The following is a 23,057-nucleotide window of genomic DNA, read 5'->3' as shown; positions in this document are numbered from 1 at the left end:
GTCTGAGGGTACAGAAAAGACATCAAATATGCTGGAACATGAGGGAGAGATGGTTGTGTATTGCCCTACATGGGTATTGGAAGCCCAGTACACATCTTCTGCAGCAGGATTAAGTGCTCTTTACTTCTGAGACATCTTTCAAGCTTCAGTGTCAGTGAATTTCAGAGGAAATTAAGTAAAGTGAGGTTCATGCTTTTAAATTTACACTCTACAGAGGAAGTAAAGCAAATACACACAGAAGCACAGGCAGACTGTTGCTGTTGCTGATTTTATGTGGATTAATACCCTCTCTGGAAGAGAGATTACTTGGAAAAGTTTGATGAAGTAGCATGAGACATGCTGATGTCTACTCAGCTGCCAGTTTGATGCTTTCTGCCTCCTACCTGCTAATTGATAGTAGCTTGTTTCTCTTAGGTAGAATGTTTAATTTAATAGTCCTGAAAAGCATTTCTATCTAAACCATAAAGTATGGGGACAATACATTGGGCTTCCAACAAATGTTAGAAAGTTCTTAATGATGTCTTGTTCGTAGTCTCAGCATTATGGTCATTCTGTTCTTTGTTCATAAGAAATATGAATGAGAACTTCTGCAAAGGACCTGTGCCTGGGGGGACTGGCAGACTGAAACTGCAGTGATGTGGAGAGTCTAGAAAGATACAGGGATAAATGCTAATTGTTATCTATCTAGTTTTAGCCCCATATGGAACAGTCATTTCTTGCCCATATCTGTGTTAGAACTGTCATGCTATAAGTAACAGTTTATAATGTTTTGAAATATATTAACTTGGCAGACTACTAGTAGCTTCCATCAATCCACAAACTAAAATCATACACCATCTATAAAAAGATTCCCTCATCTTTCTCTAACTGCCTCTCTGATGTACCCACCAATGTACTTTTCAACTTGCCTAAATTCATGACATTCTCTATTGTGTAAATCTATAAAACCTCATGAAACTGTTTCCATGTTTGAACATGGAATATGGGTAAACTAAATCTGCAATCCCATGGCAAGGTCACTCAGAATAGCTTAAGAAAAAATTACAACCCACTCCCGCTAAGATGAGAGCTTTAGATTTGTGTAGACAGAATTTATTGACCCAGATGTTTTGTATATTTGAATGATATCATCCATAGAGGTGCTTGACAGCTCTCAGGAAGCCCTGGCTGGATATCCTCTGCAGTTTTCTTTTTCTGTGGATTTTAGTGTTGAATTGTATGAGTTTCATAATTTAGAATTGTCAAATTAAGACTTTTACAAATAAATAGAATAAAATTAGACTAACTTATTCTCCTAAATTATTAAAATCCTTTGGCAGTACTTTGTACTTTTTAAAAGTACTTTGTTCTTAGTTCAGCAGTACATGCTGAACACTGAGAGTCTGAGACTTAATTGATGGATTGAAGAGGCAATAAGATTTGCCAAGTGCATTATGTTCTGAGCAGGTGTATTTCCAGCAAGATGTTCACTGCTCTTAATGAACCAAAGACTTTGAACTCACACTCTTTCTTTTTACCTCTTCCTTTCTTGGCATTAATACATATGATGAATGTAAAAGTGAACATTCTTAAGGAGTAATGGGTTAAATTATTCTGCCAATGTAGAATATATAACCTGAGAACTATGCAGTAGTAAGAATCCCTTTGGATAAAATAACTTCAACCCAGATTAGTGTAGAGTAGCAACGATTTAAAAAGTTATTTATTTACTCAAGGGAGCAAACATGGAGACAAAGTGAGGGACAGAAACTGAAGGAGGGGCCATTTGAAGACCTTTCCACCTGAGTAACCACCCCATATGCAGTCACCAAAGGTAGATGCTGATGTGGAAGTCAGGAAGTACATGCCGATAAGGCCCTGATATGGATGTCTCCTCAAAGGCCTTCAAGAGTCTGACATATTCAGAGGCAGATGCTCACAACTAGCCATTGAACTGATCATGAGGTTCTCAATGGAGGAGTTAGAGTGAGGACTGAAGGAGCTGAAAGGGTTTGTGGCACCATGAGGAGAGCAACAATACCAACCAACCACAGCTCCCAGGGTCCTAACCACCAGCCTGGGAGCACTTATGGAGGGATCCAGGGCTTCAGCTGAATATATAAGAGTAGAGGGCCCTGCTGGGCATAGGTGGAAGATGAGATCCTTGACCTCATGAAGGCTGGACGCCCCAGGGGGTAGGAATTTTGAGGGTGGGGAAGTGGGAGTGGGGGGGTAGGTGGGGGTTACATCCACAGAGAAGAAGGAGGAGGGGTAAGGGGATGGGGGGTTCCCGGGTGGGTGGGGGATGGGGTAAGGGGATAACATATAAAATGTAAATAAAATATCCAATAAATAATAATAATAAATAAATAAATAAATAAATAATATCATTTTTAAAAGTTATTTATTGGAAGAACAGCATATCAGAAAACATGAGTACACACTATGGATATTTCCTGGAAAGGAGGCTATGGGCTTCAGAAATCTGGAATATGACACTATTGGACTCTTTATCTCTCTCTATTCTTTTTACTATTCTCTGCATTAAAGTCTTCTTGTTTTTGCTGTTGTTGATAATATCTTGAGCATGTAGCCCAAGCTAGCCTCAGATTCATGATCCTTCTGTTTTAGACATGATAGTTACATGAATACCACAAATGCATGATTTTCCTTGCTAAAGATCAGCTTCCTATCCTGCTCACAGCAACAGTTGTAATTCCCATCCTGCTCCCCGTACCAATCAGGAACTAGCTAGCCTTTCTCACGTTCAGTTTGAAAAATATGACAAAATTATTATAAATCAATGACTCATCCTGGATTAATTCAGAAATGACAAAGGGGATACATTGGTGAACCTTACCCAAACATCTTCTGCTTACTTTGCAGGTGTAGAAACTGAGGCACATGGACATAAGATCTGATGTGGTTAAAATGCTGAAGAAAGAATTTTTAAATCGTCAGTGGATTCAAAAAGGGACTGAAGAGCTAGACAAATTAAAATAGGAAATATAAGATATGAAAAACTATCTCAATAAATACAGATTTTGCAAACTCAGACAAAAACCTTGGAATGAGAACTTCAGCATGTCAAATACAAAACTCAGTTGACAAGTTGACAGTGTCACTGATGCACCAACTGAAGTGAGAGGAAAGTTGGGGAGGATGAAATACCACACTGAGAAAGTGGCACAGAAAGGATGAAGAATAAACAGATGCAGGACTCATGACACCACAAGAAATCAAATGCATGGGTAATCAAAAATTTGCATCTATAAAACATAACCATGGAAACTCTATTCAGTGACACAATAGAGTATTGTTCAAATCCTAGGGATGACGTCAAATGTTACAAACAAAAGATATTTGCTACCCCAAATGGGTTGTAGAAAAATATCAAAGGTACAGAACAAAGAAAGAATATTTGAAAGTACTGGCAAACACTCCTGCAGTCCTGCAACTACATTATGGAGGGAAGAATAATGAGGAATTCAAAGTCACACTCAACCACATAGAAATTTAGGGTCAGCCTAGGCTACATGAGACTCTTTCTCAAATTATCAACTCCCAAGTCTACCTTTTAATCTCACAAAGTAATTGCTTCTCCAAATTACAAGAGATAGGCAGTTAATGTTGTAAAGATAAAACCAATAACAACAATTGAAACTCGAAATCCTAGGAGGACAAGCAAAGATGTATTTCATGGCGACAAACACATAAACAAATTTAAATAACATCAACCTAGATTATAACATCCAGAATGGTAAATAGAATTCCAAGAAAATGGAGTCTGAAGGCATGCAGTAATCTGTTTTAAAATAAAAAAAAGTAGACTTGGAAGAAAAATTAGAAGAAGGAGATACATATTGATTAAGGGAAAGGTCCATCATGAATACAGAATGATTTAACCATGCATGGACTGATAAAACATGCAGTCTTAAAAAGCAATAAAGGACATAAAACAGAGATCAGCTCCCAAACAATGGAAGTGTGTGATTTTAACAGTATGCTAAGCCAATAGATAGATGGCAAATTAGAAAAATCATCCACAGAAAAGCTTAACTGAGAGATAGGAGTTTTAAATAACAGTAAAGACTATAAAATCTATGTAAGTAAAATCTACTAAGACAGCTATCTTCTGAATGAATCAATCACCAATGAAGGAATATAAATTCTTGTTGTTATCACAGGATAATTTTCACAAATATATCAAATTATTAGTCATAAAGCATGTCTTAGCAAATTAAAAATAGTAAAATAACAAGATAATGAAATCAGAAATCAATTACATGAGAAATTTTTGAACACGTGGTGATTACTAATATCCTGGGCCAAGGAAGCAATATGAAGTATATTTGAAAAATCTCCTAAATTCAAACAGAAATAAAGCACAATATTACAAGCCCTGTGTCATACAATAAAAATAGTCCTAGAGGGAAGCTTATAGTTCTACCTGCCTGTATAATATAAAATATGTCAACCACATAACTGACTTAGTTACTTTTGTATTGCTATAAATAAAACACCATGGCCAAGGCAATCTATAAAATACTGAGTTTACTTGGTGACTCATGGTTATAAAGGGATAAGACTCTGTCACTATGACAGCTGGAAAGCATGGCAGCAGGCAGATGGAGTCAGGAGCTGGAAGCTGTGAGCAGAAGCCTGAGGACTCACCAATCAGTCTATAGAAATGAAATAGGAAGTAGAAAATGAACCTCCTTCCAATAATGTCAATAGGATAAAGAGCATCAATCCATTGTTCCAAATGCCTATCTAAATCCTCTTGTATATTCAACACATTAGTAGCATGTTTTGCTAAATGATTAACAAAAGTAGCTGTCTTAACTTTCTGTATCAAAGCAATTTCAGAAACAGTGGTGCTAGCAATTAGTGTAATTAAAGCTGTTATATCAGCAAAAATTAAGCCTACTACCCTCTTGCTTCTACTTAAAGCCTGACTCACTTCTCCAAGTACTTGCAAGCTTTTCTCAGAATACCAAGGTTCTGTGATACTCAGGGCAATAAAACAAAAGCTGGTTGATAGACCCCCCATAAATGACATGACAGATTTCAACACACTAACACAATTAGGAAGTATATAATCAATGCAACTTACATTAAATACTATAGAAGAAAAAAGTAATTTTAAGTGGAAAATTAAAAGAGCCTTAACACATATACTAACACTTGTTTGAAATCCAGATCCTGCCCCAACTTTATCTCTTGCTAGCAGAACATCATAGAGAACTGCAACTAACTTCCAAATATGTCTCTTGAGCCATCTCGAGTGTCATACCAAATGCCATTAGATTCATGTTAGTTATAAAATTTACAGTCGTAGTCATTATAATTAGGAAAAAGTTCAAAGACACTTGCAGTGTATTTGTGATAATCCTCACACCTCTCTGGGTGTGTTAAATTTGCATAGTGAGATTATGAATATAAAGAATGCTGCTCTGCTGAGCATTAATGCAGCAGATACTGCTGATATATTACCCATGGCCTAAGGTCAGTATTTCTATTTTGGTCAATCTTCAAGAATGGCATATATAGCTTGATCATGATAGCCCTTTTTCTGGGAATACTTTTATTGCTGCCCATCATGTTAAACTTGTCTTTAACAACATGAACATGTTGGCAGCCAAAGTACATGGCTTGAAACTGAAAATGGACCCCTAGACAGAGTTATTAAATTAACAGGCTGGCAAACCAAGGACAGGTGAGATTCTGCACAGAGCCTTACCAACTTAAGACAAAAAGTACATTCCTCTTGATAATGCATATTCCATGACAGGTAAAAAAAGCATTCTTGTCAGAATGACCTAAACCAGATTCCATCTTGTCTATTAAATGAAAAAGAGGAGAGGTGGAAAGCTTTTGGGGCTGCTTGTCAAGAATCTGACATGGTCCAAGGACAAGGAAAGGGGCTGCTTGGCAGGAATATGACATTGGCCAAGGACAAGGAAGTGGGCTTCAGGCAGAATTCTGACATTAGGATAGAGCAAAGAAGTAATTTCAAGCAGGAATCTAAATTTTAGGCTAGATCAAGGAAGTAGGCTTCAGACATGAAAATGACTTTGGGCTAGGACAGAGAAGTTGGCTCAGATATTTTGGTCATTCTGATAAGCCCTTAGAAATAGTGACCATGGGAGTGTTCATGGAATTTTATTTATTGCCTTGATTGTTCTTTGACTATTTGTGTTTATTGTCTTGCTTGTTTTTTGACTATTTGCATCTATTGTATTGCTAGTTCCTCAGCCTAGAACTGACCTTAATACTTGCATGTAATTAAAATGGTATAAAAGCTAAAAGGAGGAGAAGGGATAGAATAGGGAGGTTCTAGGAATGGATAATGGGGAAAGTGGATGGTATCTGAAATGTAAATAAATAAAATATCTAATTTAAAAAAGGAAGTAGAGAATGAAGTGGAGATGGTAGGAAGCTTTGAAATCCTCAGGCTTGACTCTGTTGCTGAATTGTCTGCAGCAAAGTCATACCCTTTAAGCCTCTCCAAAGGATGTTATTAACTGGGGACCAAATATTCAAATATTTGAGAATAAGGGAGAATACATGAGAATAAGGGACACACACACACACACGCACACGCACACGCACACACATATATATTTGCTAGTCACTTTTCCTTAATTTGTTTATTCACTTTACATTCAATCACAGCCCCCTTCCTGAACACCTTCCAGTCCCTCTCTCACATCCCTCCCCATTTTCCCCCCTTCTCCTCTGAAAATAAGAGCTCCACAAATGGGCACCAATGTGCACTGGCACATTTAAAACATCAAAAAAACAAGAATAAAGTAAACCCCAATGAGAGGAAGAAAGAAAGTACAAAAGTCACAGCAAAAGCTAAAAGAACAATGCAGGGGACCAGTGAAAGAAGAAGAGTGGGAACATGGAACATTGAGATGACAAAATAGTGACCAAAGTTTAGCCTGGACAGTCAAGAGAGAGGGGGAGAGGAGAGAGAAGAGAGAAGAGGGAAGAGAGAAGAGAAGGAGAGAGGACCTAAATAAATAAAGTAATAAAATTACAGAGAAAACAGTATTTTAAAGCAGATAGCACTAAAATCCACAGAACACTGTGGAATATTTTCTAAACGCTAATTACTGAGAACACAGATGTAATGAGCAGTTCTCTAGACACATATAACCTATTAAAATTGAACTAGAGGGAAATAAATGAACAGACCAATAACAAGCATAATATTCCAATAAATTAGGATGAGTCCCCTAAAACAGAAAAATGCAGACCTGATTAGTTTACTATCAAATTGTACCAGTCTGTTAAAGAATCAACAGTAATGTTTTTGAGGCTATTTCATAAAATAGTATAGAGAAATATTCTACTATGAGAAGCCCTACTACTAAAACTCAGCAAGGACACAGTCATAAGAAAGCAAACTACAGAGCAGCATTCCTGGCACAAAACTCCTCAATAAAATATTTGCATATATATTAAAATTGGTTCAGAGCGATATAAATAAATATATCAATAACAAGCATAATGTTTCAGTTAATTAAGAAGAATATCCTAAAATAGAAAACTGTAAGGCTGATTAACTTAGTAGCAAATTCTCTTATCAGACTGTTAAAGAATAAGCACTAATCCTTTTGAGGCTATTTAATAAAATAGGATAGGGAGGTAGTTTATTCTGAGAGGCCATTATTGTTCTACTACTAAAACCAGGCAATGACAGGCTCACAAGAAGGCAATCTGTAGATCTGTTTGTAGCACAAACCTCTTCAATCAAATATTTGGAAACCAGTACAAAAGAGTGCCAGAGTGCCGTGAACTCTCAAGACATGGTTGTCTGCAAGTGACCTGCAAGAACAGCACCAGACAGTACATCATAATGGGTGAAAAAAAATTTCACAAGGCCTCACACATAGATGAGAAGTTACAGGCAGCTAATGGTTGTTGAAGGAGGAAGAAACAGTCTTCTCTCCAGGGATGAGAGCCTAATCCTAGGTGGACAATCACACACACACACACACAGTCAACACTGATTGAATTCAGTTTTGTACACATACATGCACACACACACACACACACACACATACTTACATATATAAAAAATAATTGACCATACAATCAGTCACAAAACAGGTCTCAGCAGATGCAAGAAGATTGAAATAAACCCATGCATCCTATCGGACTACCACAGACAAAGGCTGTTCTCCAGTAACAACAAAACCAACAGAAAGCTCACATACACATGGAAGCTGAACAACGCCCTACTCGATGATAACTTGGTCAAGGAAGAAATAAAGAAAGAAATTAACATCTTTTTTTAGAATTTAATGAAAATGAAGGCACAACATACCCAAACTTATGGGACACAATGAAAGCAGTGCTAAGAGAAAACCTCATAGCTCTGAGTGCCTCCAAAAAGAAACTGGAGAGAGCACACACTAGCAACTTGACAGCACACCTGAAAGATCTAGAACAAAGGAAACAAATATACACAAGAGGATTAGAAGGCAGGAAATAATCCAATTTAGGACTGAAATCAACCAAGTAGAAACAAAAAGAACGATACAAAGAGTCAACAAAACCAGGAGCTGGTTTTTTGAGAAAGTCCTCTTCTTTCTGTCTTTCTGTCTTTTTTCCTTCTTTTATCCTTTCTCTTTTCCTTCCTTCCTTCCTTCCTTCCTTCCTTCCTTCCTTCCTTCTTTCCTTCCTTCCTTCCTTCCTTCCTTCCTTCCTTCCTTCCTTCCTTCCTTCCTAGCTTCCTTCCTCCCTTTCTTTCTTTTCTTTCTTTTTTTTTTATTTTTGTTTAATCAAATATAGTCTAACAGGAGTCAAACCGAAAAAGGAAACTTCAGTTGAGAAAATTGTCTAGTCAGCAAAAGATCATTGAGTATTTTCTTTTCTTTTTCTTTATTTTTTTGGGGAGATAAAATCTCCCAGACTTTTATTTTGTTTTATTTTACTTTTAAGATGTTTTACTTATTTTTTTTAGATTAATTTTTTACTGGATATTTTATTTACATTTCAGATGTTATCCCCTTTCCCTATTTCCTCCCACCCAGAAACCCCCTATCCCATCTCCTCTACTACTGCTTCTATGAGGATGTGCCTTCACCCACCTGCCCACTCTCTCCTCCCCATCCTTGAATTCTCCCACACTGGGGCATCCAGCTTTCACTAGACCAAAGACTTCCACCTATGCTGCTACATATACAGCTGGAGACATGGGTCTCTCCCTATGTGCTCCCAGGCTAGTAGTTTAGACCCTGGGAGCTCTGGTTGGTTGATATTATTGCTCTCCCCATAGGGCCACAAAGCCTTTCAGCTCTTTCAGTCTTCTCTCTAACTCCTCCATTGTTAAACCCCAAGATCAGTTCAATGGTTAGCTGTGAGCATCCACCTCTGTATATCTCAGGCTCTGGCAGACCTCTAAGGAGACAGCTATATCAGGCTCCAGTCAGCATGTGCTTCTTGACATCCATATCAGTGTCTATCTTTGGTGACTGCACTTGGGATGGATACACAGGTGAAGCAGTCTCCAGACAGCACCTCCTTCAATTTCTGTCTCACACTTTGTCTCCATATTTGCTCCCATGAGTATTTTGTTATTCCTTCTAAGTAAGACCAAAGCATCCACACTTTGGTCTTCCTTCTTCATGACCTTCATGTGGTCTGTGAGTTGTATCTTGGGTATTGTGACCTTTTGGGCTAATATCCATTTGTCAGTGAGTGCATACCATGTGTTTTCTTTTGTAATCAGGGTGATATTTTATAGTTCCATCCATTTGCTTAAGAATTTCATGAATTCATTGTTTTTAGTACCTGAGTAATATTCCATTGTGTAAATGTACCATATTTTCTGAATTCCTTCCTCTGTTGAAGGACATCTGGGTTATTTCCAGCTTCTGGTTATTATAAATAAGGCTGCTAGGAACATAGTGGAGCATGTGTCCTTGTTATATGTTGGAGCATCTTCTGGGTATATGCCCAGGAGTAGTATAGCTTGGAGTATTTTCTTGACTGATGATTTACTATTGCAAATGTCATCTCTAAATAGCTGGAAGAAGAAATCAATCTGCACAAGATAGTAATTCTATCCCTTCATGATATCTTCTTCAGTTCCTACCTCCAAGTTAGTTAATGTTTGATTTCCTGTCCTGACTACCAATCATAATGTATTGTAAGATATAAGATGAAATAAATTCCTCTCCAAAAAATATAAAATGAAATAAAATTTTAAAAAGTGAAAAATAATTATATATAATATGTAAGGAATTCTAGATGGAATGAGAATATTGAGGAGTTAGAGGGGAAAGGAGAAATGGAAATGACCTAATAATAAACTCATAAATTCTCAAATAAAATAGAACAGAAGTCATGACCAACTTAGAGTCATTCAAGAGATGCAAGAAAGATTCAATTTATTAAATCAATAAGTAATACAGCACATAGAAAAAGTTAAGGATAAACACTTTACATTCTTCTCAATAAATGAAATAACTTGCATCTTTTAATAACAAAATATGAAGAAGTTAGGCATTCAAAGACCTTATTCAATATAAGAAGAGTTACCCACACAAGAACCCCACAAGCATAGACATGCTTGTGGGGGAAAACCTGGAATTGCCTTCTAAAGTCACAAATAAGACTGGGCCATCTACTCTCACCATGTTTATTCAATATAATATTAGACATTTTATTGAGGGAATCAGGCAAGTGAAAGAAATAAGATTAGTATTAATAAGAAAGAATGATGCCAAATTGTACCTGTTTGCAGATGACATGACTCTATGTATTGAAAACCTTAACCTTCCAGATGATTCTTAGAAAGAATTAACAAATTCAGTAAATTAACAGAATAAAGTACTAGTAGCTTTTCTAAACACCAATAATAAATTTTCTCAGAAAAACCCAAGAAAATAGTCAGACTTATCATTGTGTCAAAGAGAAAACATGCTCAATGTAAAACCACAAGACCATGGAAACAAAAGGCTTCACAATGGAAATGATAAAACACAGAAGAAACAAGTTGAAGGCACGAGATTATGAATAAGAATTCCCATTTTCAGATAGAGGAGATTAATATTTATAAAATAACAGCACAACTACAAACAATGTAATCTCCATGAAATACCACTGATATCCTTCATAGAACTTGAAGAACAAAATTAGCATTGATATAGGAGCGCAGAAGACTGTGAATTGCCAGAGAAATCTTGAAGAAGATAAAAATTCCTGGAGGCATCACAGTATTTCAAAAACCAAAGCAATGGATGGAACTAGAAAATATCATCTTGAGTGAGGTAACTCAATCACAAAAGAACACACATGGTATGCACTCACTGACAAATGGATATTAACCCAAAAGCTCACAATACCCATGATACAACTCACAGACCACATGAAGGTCATGAAGAAGGAAGACCAAAGTGTGGGTGCTTTGGTCTTACTTAGAAGGAGTAACAAAATACTCGTGGGAGCAAATATGGAGACAAAGTGTGGGACAGAAACTGAAGGAGAGGTTGTTTGGAGACTGTTCCACCTGTGTATCCATCCCATGTGCAGTTACCAAAGATAGACACTGATGTGGATGCCAGGAAGTGCATGCTGACAGGAGTCTGATATAGCTGTCTCCTTAGAGGTCTGCCAGAGCCTGAGATATACAGAGGTGGATGCTCTTAGCTAACCATAGAACTGATCATGGGGTTCCCAATGGAGGAGTTAGAGAGAAGACTGAAGCAGCTGAAAGGGTTTGTGGCCCCTTGGGGAGAACAACAATACCAACAATCCAGAGCTCCCAGGGTCTAAACTACAACCCTGGGAGCACTTAGGGAGAGACCCATGGCTTCAACTGTATATATATGGAAGGATGGCATTGTCAGGCATAGTGGAGAGAGGAAGTCCTTGGTCTAGTGAAGGCTGGATGCCTCAGTGTGGAGGAATTCATTGGTGGGAGATGGCAGTGGGCAGGTGGGTGGGGGCACAGGAGGAGAGGAGATAGGAAAGGGAGTTCATGGATGGGAAGGAAATGAGGAAAGAGGATCACATCTTAAATGTAAATAAAATATCCAATAAAAAAGAAGTCAGACCAAAAAAAAGGCAAAACAAAACAAAAAGGAACAACCCCCCCCCAAAAAAAAGTAACAATGTAAATGAATTGAAACAGAAGAAGGATGGCATGGAAAGAAAAAGAAAAAATGCCACAGCCACAGCCCAGTGAACAACTTGCTGAAGCAGAAATAATCCTAATATTCTAATATTCTATTTCATCTATAGATAAATGACTCTTGACATAACTGCCTAAACATGTTAGATACTGGACAGTCCCATCAGGAAACAATGTTGGGAAAACCATATACTTGCATGTAGAATGTTGAAATTAAATCCCAATATTTACCCTGTACCAGATCAATTAAAAATAGATCAAAGATCTTAATGGAAGTCCTGAAAGTTGAGTTAGTGGACATATAAGAGGCCCAACCATACACACTACAAAAATGATTGCTCTCATAAGAAGCCCTTTGAACATGGCATGGGTGGAAAACATTTGAGGAGTATGCCAGAAATAACAATAGGCAATTCCTGCTGGGAATACGTAGATCCGAGGTCACATGAAGAGAAACAGAGTGTTTGAAATGATTCTCAATCAATTAACAACATCCTGAAATTACCCAATCCCTAAAGGTCAGAGTTTCCTGTTTATGGCTGATAAAAAGAGGAAGGCCAGCTTGTTATTCTGGGTCAGAATAGGTCACTATTCATTGGCTATCCAGAAGGTATGCCAAGAGGCTGAGGAATGTTAGTCACTGCATGTCATTGAACAGGAAGTTTAGCTTAAAATATAGGCTAACAGAGTACCTGTTTCCCAGAGTTCTCTGGGAAAAGATTTTGTTTCCGGACTCATGTGTGGAGTTGGCAAAACTCAAAGAAATTTTCAGAGTTTATCATTTTAGTCTGTATAGATCATTTCATATGTGTGCTCCTTGTGTGTTTATGCAAGTGTGTATATATGTATGTTTGAGTATGCTATATGTATGTGTGGTGTATGTATTCAAGTGTGTGCAGATGTGTATTCCTTTGTGTATGGAGAAGAGGACAGAGGAGGACGTTAGATTTTCTATGTAATTTGCAACAATGTCTTTCACTGAATCTGGAACTAGGATGGTGGCCAGAAAGACCCTATGATCTTCCTTTTTCTGTCCTCTACCTCCATTTGGGGTAAAGAATGATGTCAAATTATATTAATAATTAATTAATCAATTGATATTGAAACATTGACAAAATTACTAAAAGCAATCTAATATGTGTACCACACGTGTGGCTATGTCTGGCTTTTTACATGAGTATTGAGATGTGTACTCATGTCTACGTGTTTGCACAGTAAGCACTAGGACATACTAAGCCATCTCCTCAGCACCAGTGTGTGTATTTTATAGTCAAAGGCTTCATGAATGCAAAATCAATTCTGCAGTATTCAGCTGAAATAAATACAATCTGCAGATGTTGTATTTTGTGAATATTTTGGAGAATTAGGAAAATTGTCATCCTCTATTATTGATATATACCCTTAAAAACAGTCGCCTAAGAGACTCTGTGTGCATGTCCATATTTTTTTTTGCCATACTCCATTCTTAATCTAATCTACAATCTGTGATACAGTCATTTCACTTAGAGCAGTGATGATAGTTGGAAGATTAATGCTAAGTAATTAATTACATCTATTTTTGGAGACCCCTCAGGACTGTTGAGATACATCTTTCTTGTAGATATGAAACCTTGTCTTTGATTGTCCGTGAATGAAAGGACCCCACTACTGAAGGAAACAAACATCCAGGTGGCAAACTACAAGGAAGTCATGCTGGAAGAGAGCTGGAAGCTTTCTCCGTGCTCCTCAGCCCTCAAGTCATGCTACATCACACACTTGTTGGACAGGAGATACTTGGCAATGATTATAATGGGGTAACCAATTAATTTCTGATTGGATCTGAGAGAATTCATGTTGAATGTTTTGGATCTGGTCAAGGGTCTGAAGAAACCAAAACTACTATGGGCCAATCTTCAAGTTTTGTTTTTGCTAAATGGACATGTTGTCGAACTGCCTCATAATTAGTTATGCCCATGCCCAAGACTAGCTCTGTCTTCAAACTTGACCAACATAGCTTCTTTTAAAATGAATATCAGTTAATACAGACTCTCATGATGGATCAAAATTTTTAGAACAAATAGTAACCAAATGCTGAACTTTAAACAGGAGAACCATATCACCTCTGCCAAGGAAGGGAACATCATGGAACAGAAGCTGAAAATAATGTAAGAGCCAGATAATAAGGAGGGGGCTATGACAAGCTGTTTCACGGCCATAATGTGACTGAGGTGCTCATAAACTCACAATGTGGTTATCTGTGAAAGGCCTGCACAAGAAAGACACAAACATTGTCACAGACTTGGAGGGGCCTATGGGGCTCCTCTCAACTAAAGGGAGGGGTTAGATTTGCTAGGGCTACTGAGGGAGACGAAGTCATTATTTTGAGAGATGTATCCATTATGAGTTCTCCATTCTCCAGTGGATAGCTTCAAACCCATGCCCATACAAATTGCCTGGTAAAACACACACACATGAGCACACACACACACACACACACACACACACACACACACACACACAAAGACAAAACATGGAATGGAGACTTAGTAGGAAGCAGAATAAGTAGGAGCTGGTGGAGGATCAGAAATGGTGACCAAAGAGCATCACACTCACACGCATACAACACTCACACATGCACAGAGACACACAAGTGTTCGAACACACACACAGAGGCACATATATACACACACCATATATATATTATATATTATAATATATATATTATATATATAATTTGTGTATAATTTAAATACAATATAAAGAATAAACAACAGTGTATTCTTTTAAAAAGCCCATTTTAAAATGAGTTTTACATGTAGAACTCCTTTTAGAGAGTTGCCCCAAATAGTAAGAGAAACAGAGACAATACAGCTGATAAGAATTACTGATAATCAGGGGACTGAATGTAGGTTTGGTCAGTGAGGCTTATTTTATTATGACCTTTAAACTGTCTCTCAGCAGCTCATCCATACATTGTTAAGGATGGCAGTCTACTTTCTATAATCGGTTTAAATGAAATATGCCACTTCAGACTGTGCAGGATCCGAGCTCACAAACACTACCCCTAGCCGCACAGCAATTTCCATGGATACAATGATAAGCCAAGACAAAATGCAATGGGGTACTGTCGCATGAACAGTACTATCTGGGGTTACAGCACGATGCCTCAAATGTGGCACCTTGACAGCTGTACAAGCTGCAGATGGAAAGGTCACTCATGTCCAGAGATTCTCTGTGAGAGCTGGCCAAGAAAGAATCATCTGACCCATTTCACCTGAAAGGACTTCAGAAGGTCCCTACTCATGAGGAACTGTGTACTGTACATGGAGAAAAGGAAAGCCGCACAGCAAGCAAAATAAAAACATGTGTAAAGAGATCTTGTGACTTCTTCTGCAGCTCATGATTACTACACCACAGGTCTTTAGTTCTAATCACATTTCTACATGACTATTCTTTCTTCATTGAACTGAAACATAGTTTTCTGATGCTTTCATTTTTGAAGCAACTTACAGCATAACATTTGTTTAATTGCATCTTGTTAGTTGGTGAAGTTACTTCTGCACAGCATTTACCATGAAAAACGTAAGAGAAGAAAACTTAATTCTGAGTAACGTGTTCTGAGATTGCAGGCGATGGGGCTTAGATTCACAGATCCTGGATCTATAATTAGACAGACTATCATGGCGGTGGGAGTATGTGGAGGAGGGTGCTATTTAATGGTAAAAAGAATACAGAGAGAGAGACAGAGAGAGGCTGGGGACAAGTTACCGTGAGGATGCAATCCTTTGACTAGGTCACACCACTGAAAGCATGACACAGATGCTTAGAAGAGTGCTGGTCAAACCAGGTGCAGCAAGAAAGAACAGTTTAAAAGCACAACACACCAACAACAAAACATCTCTGACTCAGACTGCAAAAGACAGTAAGAGCTGCAAAAGCTAATTAGGATTTTGGGAGGGTACATGGGGGTGGGGTGCTTAGAAATGGGAACAGTATGTGGTAAGCATGTTGGGGTTTGATAGAAAAAGTGCTGGAAGCTGTGGTCAGAAGCATTCATCTGTTAAGGGCTTCTGAGAAACAGGTAGAAGGCAGATCCTCAGTAAAAGCAATCAGTGCTCTTAACAAAGCTGAGGTGTCTCTCCAGCTCCCTCAAAGTGTCCTTGAACACAAATACCAAGAAAATAAAAACTAAAGCTTTAAAATGAGTATTTATGAAGTAGAGAAAAAAGAGAAAAATCAGTTAAGCTTTAAACATGGGTGGGGGAAAACAAAGTCTCCCAGTGTCATGTCTTGTCACCTAATTTTTACCAACACTTGTTAAGACAAGTTTAACTAGGGAAGACCCCTTAGATATCAGCTAAAGCAGAAGACAACGCTCCAATGTTCAAGAGAAAAATTCACATTTTTTATCTTATATCAAAAATTTCCCAAAGTGCTTTTGAGGGGATCTGCAATGTCTTTAGACAGAGATTCAGTAGGAAACGTTGGAAAATATAACCTTTCAAGGGCACCTCTCATTGTAGCTGAAGACTCATCTACCCTCCTTTCGGTGGGTGGGGTATCCCTTACAGAGATTTCACTGTCTGCAAAGTAAGAGAAGCTCAGTTTCTTAGAATCCCTCTGAGCTCAAGATTTTACTCATGCCTGGGTTTCCAGCAGCTATACCCACCATTGTTCCTTAAGGATGCTCTTTTCCAGGCCTGGTGTTTCCCTGAGCTATCAAGTCATTATCTGTCTAGGGAAATATTCCTGGGATTCAGGATAACAACTGGACTTGCACTTGGACTCTCCGATTGTGTCCCCAGAGCCTTTTAGGCTGTCTGTATTTTATCTCTAAAGTTGAGAAGCTCAGAAGCTAAATCAAAAGTTAAGTGTCTGAAGTCCCACTGTCTCTTTTTCTCTAGGATAACAAATTGATGATATTTATATTTACCCTCAGCAAAATCTTACCTTAGGAAAAAATAATTATCTTTAATAATAAATGCATCATATTCAAATTGTATCTTACCTAAATATTTTTTCTTGACTTACTTGGGTCTTTATGATATAGATAAGCTCTCTAGATTTTCTTTATATTTTCACTTTTAAAAAGTACTTTAGGAGAAACTCATCACATAAAAGATACTTTCTTATCAAAGAAGCTTTCCTTTTTCCCTTAAATATGTCTTTGATAAATTACAATTGGTAAATTACAGTGGTTTGAGGTTAATACTGCGGAATACTTGTAGAGTTCAGGGACAACTTGTAGGGACCTGATTATCTCCTGTGGGTTGCATGGATTGAACTTAGGTCATTAGACTTGGCAGCAGTTGCTTGACCCATTGAGCAATCTCAACAGTACTTCTTTACCTTCTTTAGAACACAGAAACACACACACACACACACACACACACACACACACACACACACACACTTTTAAGACAGATTCTTTCTACGTATCCCTAACTGGTTTTGACCTCACAGAGGTCCACCTGACTCTGCCTGCCAAGTGCTGAGATTAAACACATTCACTACTACACTGGGAGTAAAATACATATTTTATATCAAAAATTTTCTGAGCCCTCCCCTTGTTTTTTTTTTTTTTAACAAAGTGGTTCTTTTCTGTCTTCTTTGTCTTTAAAACAGTTTGGCCCCGTAGAAATGCCGTAACTCTCCAACTAAAGGCAGGACAGATGTCTGTATCACTGCCCTCATTTTCTGTTTTCTTCATCTTCTCTCTAAAACACAGGTATAAGTCCTTGTCCCAATCCTTCAATTCCAGGAACTGCAGAATTTAGCAGGATGAATGAAGGTAATTATTCACGATTACCAAGCTATCCTCTGGAATAATTTGTTTGCTAAGAACCAGTCTATACTCTTAGGCAACATGGATTTGGATCATCTTGCAGAACAAGAACTAAGATGGTGTTAAAACAGCACTCTGAGTTAAGACTCTCCCCATTACATATACCTCTTGTCTTCATATGTTTTATTGGAACTTTAAGCCCATGTAAGTACCCTAAAGTTGTAGCTGTGGCTGCCATCTCTCCATTTCCTTCCCCAGCATAACCACATTAGTTTAATGTCCCCTCTCAATCACACCATTTTCCTGGATTGGCATATTGAGACTGTTGACCCACTTTAATGTGTTGTGTGTATCCTCCAAAGCTAGGATTTTTGCCTATGACTCGATTATAATATGAACTAAAATTAATTAGGAATAACTTTTTTTTTTTTGGTTTCTCGAGACAGGGTTTCTCTGTATAGCCCTGGCTGTCCTGGCACTCACTCTGTAGATCAGCCTGGCCTCGAACTCAGAAATCCGCCTGCCTCTGCCTCCCAAGTGCTGGGATTAAAGGCGTGCACCACCACCACCCAGCAAATTAGGAATAACTTAAATAAAAGCATAACATTACTTGCAATCAATGTTGTTACCATGTAAACAATAGAAAAAGATGACAGTATATACACCATACTTAGCTACATACAACCATACACACACATTTGAAAACCAAAGATTATCTGTATCTAAAATTTGCCAGTTTTTAGGTTGGACTATTTATCAAATCCTTTCCTCCATTGTCTTAAACAACCCTAATCATCAGTCTCTACTATGAAAGATATTACTCCTCAAGAAGCCAAGTAAAACTCAGAGCTCAAAGACAGGGAACCTAGCCTGAGTAATGAGAAGGGTATAAGGTGCTGGGAAGTAAGCTGGGGCTTGCTTTCAGAATGAGCACATTTTTCCCTTTCAACCTAAGATAAGAACTTTGAAATGTATGGGTTTTGAAAGAAAACTAGCACACAAGTCAAAAGGCTTCTCATATATTAATGTTACTACTGTAAGTTAAAACAACTCTGAATTTTGCTGCCCAACACACACACACATTCACACACACACACAGAGAGAGAGAGAGAGAGAGAGAGAGAGAGAGAGAGAGAGAGAGAGAAGAGAGAGAAAGAGAGGGGAGAGAGAGAGAGAGAGAGAGAGAGAGAGAAATGAAAATAGGCATGCTAAGAATAGTATTTTTTTTTATCAAAATCAGAACAAAATATGTAAAAATGAAAAGGGCCACAGATTTTGTCACTTAGTTATTTTGAGGAATTCTTGTGGGTATTTGAGTTTTCTTTGTTAGGCTCAGAATGAAACACAGTCACATGAAAATAGGTGTCGTGATTGGGTCACACAAAATTACATGAAACCAGAGTGTATTTTTAGTAAAAATAAAGTTGAAAGTTTGCATCGCTATATGTTTGAAATGGAGGAAAACCCTGATGATACAAAATGGAATCTGAAGTTTGTGAAAACTTAGTAAATAACTTCTTATGTTTAAGAGATGAACCACAGCAAAAAGAGGCCAGAGGAAGTAATTCAATTTTGTAACCTTAATCTTGTGAACACATCCAACTAGCCAGTTGAATAATACAGCAGAATTTTCCTCCTTTCTTTTGACTATTTCTGATATAAATATTTTATAAATAAAATATTTCTGATTTTATTTTTAGTTTAATTCAATTTTTTCATCACATGAGGAGGATCTCTCTCATCTCTCTATGTCTGTGGATCCTTGATGGTGTGTGTGTGTGTGTGTGTGTGTGTGTGTGTGTGTGTGTTGATTAATCTAAAATAGTGGTTTCTGCTCTTGGAGGGGATGCACACTAAACTAGGGTCAATAGGATTTTGAGCAAATAGTTTATTTTCATGTATTCTAGACTCTTTACAGATCCTCTGTTCTTTCTGAACAGATGAGCAGGTCATCAAGTAATAAGAATAGACCTTTCCTCAAAAGAACAAAAACAAAACTTAAGATCTAGAGGTTCATAGTAAATAGAATGATTCTTCAAAGATCCTTTCTAGGTTTTCCAGGCATTAGTAAAGGTCTATCTATGGTTTACTATGGAGATTGTGCTTTTGACTGGAGGTCCACAGATTCCCTTAAGGAGGAGTTGAGCTACAAGACTGGTAGCTGATCAGAAGCCCTGCTCCTTGTATACTTCACAGGACATGGTTAAATTCTTATGGTAACATTTAATACAGTTTGTTTTTCACTTGGGAGTCAGGTTTAGGACATAACAGAGATTCTCTAGTAAATAAAAGTTATTCCCTTTGTTTTTTAATTTATATAGTATTGTCTTCTGGTAGAAGACCATGAAGGCTTGACTATGAGTAAGTCATTTCAAAATACTACCTTGATTCCTATAACAATGTTATGGTTTAAGCTTCTATCTTCTAATGTTGGGTGCAAACATCTCCTCTCCCAGCCTGTAGCAGGACTATTCAGTGCTAAAATCAATTATGAATCTTTCTCTTTAGGGTCTCATGGTCAAACTTATGCATTTTATTCAGGATGTGCTTTATGAGAATCCAAGGAAACCAAAAGTGGGTTTTCCATGATCCCTAAGGAGAGAGACAAGAAATAGAGGTGCCTAGAGGTGGAAGGTTTTTTAGTGTCCTTTTATAGAGTACTTAAGAAAACATAGTCTTTTGAATAGTTCCAAAATCTGCATAATACCACTAAGCAATCCAAGCACATCTGGCATAACCTACAGGAGGGATAGAAACATACATATATAGTCAACTGAGTTTTGACACAACACAATCACCATGCATTAGAGAAAGCACAAACATTGTGATAAATGGTACTGAGAAAACTGAACCTGGGCATATAGAAGGATAAAAGCTGACTGTAACTATGATTTAAAAAAGAGAACTCAGAACAAATAAAGACTTAAGTTTAAGGACTGAATCAAGGAAATTGCTGTCAGATTTAGCCCAAAATTCTGATTCTGTGCCAATCCTAAAGCCAACTTTTGTGCCAATCGTAAATGTAACTGCAGGAACAAATAGTCATAAAAGTAAAGAGTTTACTTCAATGGGACCTCAATGGGACTTCTTTTGAAAGGGCAAAGAGGAATCTGTCTTTCTTACAGCAACAGTAATTTTAGGACTACACCAGGAAGGAACAAAGGCAGAGGCTGGTTGTGTGCACAAGTGGTGTTGGTTAGACTGTCCTCTGGCTGGTTGGTATCTCACAGTCTCTCATCTGAGTTCTTAGCAACAACATGAAGGTTGCTACCAAATGCAACATAGTTTTGAATCTTCACCCCATCATTTCCACACGCTCCTGGGATCCAAAGTGACTACAGGATTGAGTCACTCAGGTGGACAAGTCAGAAAGACAATGTTGTCAGTACCTCCAATGACTGGGTTCTCTCTCAGGCTTAGGATAACAACACATTTATAGTTTCTGCTGGCAGCTTGTACAGTGTCTAATACTACCATTCTAGCTAATGTCCTTATAGAAAAGCTCTTACTGACAGTGAGGAAAGGATTTAGTTGTTTGCTTAAGGTTACCTTATGGATGTAGAGTATGATAACTGTGACTGCAGCCATTGATTGGGGATCCCAGTTTGATCCAACATCATGTATTGATGCAACATTTTTTTAGTCTTAGGGTGATAAAATAACATTATTAGAGAGAGATTATAGAAGTGATTTGCATTAAAATCTAGATTCTTCCTTAAGTTAAAAACATGTCTGGAAGCAAAGAATGACTTTGGATAGAAAAAGTCAGAGGTTGAGATCAGGGTCAGGGGGTCATGTGTGAGCAAGCATTTCTTGACTGAACCATTTTCCACTTCCAGTGATATCCATTCTCTTCCTATAGACTTAATTTCTTGACCTACTACTGTGGTGAATATTTGAGAATACTGACTGGGCATTTGGTATAGTGTTGTATGAATATTTGAGTCACGAGTACTCTGAAGTAAAGATTATTAGCAATTTAACAGTTGTATTTATTATGGCTCTCTCAATTAAAGAAAATTAGCCCACACTTATCTCATCTTAGAAAACAATCCTGTGAAAGGTAGAAGGCTGTATGGATCTGTTGATGGTGGTATTATTCTCACAGGAACTAAACATGGGTGTACAAGTGATCAGATGATAACTTGAGAGGCTCTGACTTTGAGGTTAGAAGTCTTTTTAAACCTTCCACAAAGGCTCCCCATAGAGTTAGAGTCAACACTTTGTTTTTGACCTCATCATGTTGGGACAATGCTGTGTAATGTATGGCCATGCTGTTAAAGTAAAATTCAGGAAGGCAAAACAGAATGTATAGGAATATGTATTGTTACTAGAACACATGCTCCACAATCCTTGATTTAATTAGTGATAGAGTTACTTAACAAAATCTTTAAAATATGTGTTCAAATATATCTGTGCAACGTGACTTATTCCATTTATGTTGTGACAACATTATTTGACAGTGCTTTAACAAGTATGTACCTGTATGTTGACAGACAGTTGGCATGGTGTTATATAATACAAGTCAGCTTGGAAAGAGTAGTGAGGATTCTCACTACTCATTTATTGAATGATGCATTGCTCAGTACACTTGAGACATTTCCTCATGTAATTCACGTAGTTATTTGGAGCCCCAAAAGGGTGGAGAGTGGCTATTGGACCATATAGAATGATAGGGTATTGTTTAGAGTTTCTGCTTTACCTTACTTGGAAAGAGAGAGACACATTTTAAACAATTTACAGTTCCATCCATTACAGCTCAAGGATGATCTTACAGCATATTATGTAATATTTTGGAATGCTAATATGAACACCTGCATTTGCTATGAACATGGCTCTATCTTGTAATTTTATATTAGTTTTAGGTCAGTACACATGGGCTTCACACTATGTATTTGTTTGAATTAGTGATATACGTTTCATACATCACATGCCTGTATGTCACTGGAGATCTGGACATAGAATTAGAGGTAGAAATCCATTGACATCATCTCTAAATCAAAATAAAACAAAAAAAAACTTGCCTTTGTTTTTTATGCTTAGCAATAAATGTATTATTCTGGAAAACAGTTATGAAGAAGTGGAGTGAATCACATTAATGTTTTCATTTTAACTTTATGGATATTTAGGTTTTATCCTTTGGTTTAATTTGGAAATAGA

This window comes from Grammomys surdaster, unplaced genomic scaffold, assembly GCF_004785775.1.
Source record: "Grammomys surdaster isolate TR1022 unplaced genomic scaffold, NIH_TR_1.0 168, whole genome shotgun sequence".
Classification (NCBI taxonomy): domain Eukaryota; kingdom Metazoa; phylum Chordata; class Mammalia; order Rodentia; family Muridae; genus Grammomys; species Grammomys surdaster.
Note: the sequence above shows the minus strand (reverse complement) of the source record.